Source organism: Penaeus monodon, chromosome 30, assembly GCF_015228065.2.
Source record: "Penaeus monodon isolate SGIC_2016 chromosome 30, NSTDA_Pmon_1, whole genome shotgun sequence".
Lineage (NCBI taxonomy): Eukaryota > Metazoa > Arthropoda > Malacostraca > Decapoda > Penaeidae > Penaeus > Penaeus monodon.
The window spans coordinates 29,870,291-29,871,414 of record NC_051415.1 but is presented as its reverse complement, the minus strand read 5'-3'; positions in this window follow the sequence as shown (position 1 = coordinate 29,871,414).

Genomic DNA, 1,124 nt, shown 5'->3' with positions numbered 1-1,124 from the left:
TGGCTGACTCATATCACCAGAAGAAAAACCTTACTCACATGTAAGATGATAATAAAATCCTTTAATCAACGAAATGGTCACTTGCCAATTACCTGACGATGGAGCATTTCATCGTAAATAGTCCACCTCGAAGCGTTTGGATAGGTCAAAGTACAACATAGGAAAGGTTTAACATATGAAGAATATATTACATATAAAATTTAATTAAATACTAATGTGGCTCGTTCAACACTGAATCACTATGTGCAGGTGCAAGAATCATTAACTTGGGTTTGGTGGAAGGTAAGATTTTGCAGCCCGATCTTTCACCACTCCCAAGAAAAACAAATTAATATACGACTATCCATTGCATGTTAAAATAAATCAGTCATAAGACTGTGCATTAGAGTAATTATCTCGTTATATTGGATCTTTTTTCAAGCAATTTGCAATTAATTTCTCATATATCTAAAATGTCACTGCAATTGTGCGTCTAAAGATTTCTGCGATGTTTCCTTAGTACACCGCAGATATTTCAATGTTAGTTATCACACACTTGGTCATCGGTTAAACTTCAAAGACATTTGTACTCTTGCAAATTATACATTTTTCTCACACACAGCGGAAATCGACATTACAAATTCGGGCACGTTTCCCTTGCCAAATTTTTCCACGGGCTATAATCCCAAACACTGAGAGAGAAATCCTTCAGTAATCAAACCTGAATGGATAAATTTTCTATATATCCTTTTTGCCGCTCAACTTCAGCATTTAAGGCGAAACTTTGTGCTGGAATCACCCAAAAGCAGTTGCTATGATTAAAAACATATTTAACGTATGTTATCTCAGTAATGGTATATACCGTTTATCAAAATTATAGTTGTTGTACCTGTGTACATTTTAATACAGTCGAAATGTTGTAAATATTCTGCATATTCTCAATGTTAGAAACTGCAGAAGCACCAAGCTGATCATAACGATTCTTGAGGTAATAAAAAGTGACATTGCGTCACTTCAGGACACCTAAATAATTAATCATGTTAGTATATAAAGTCAGCAAAGTGAATAAAATTATAGTAGCAAAAATAATCGAAAAACATTAATAGCCCACTATACTGTGCTTACAATCACTTTCATCACCATCA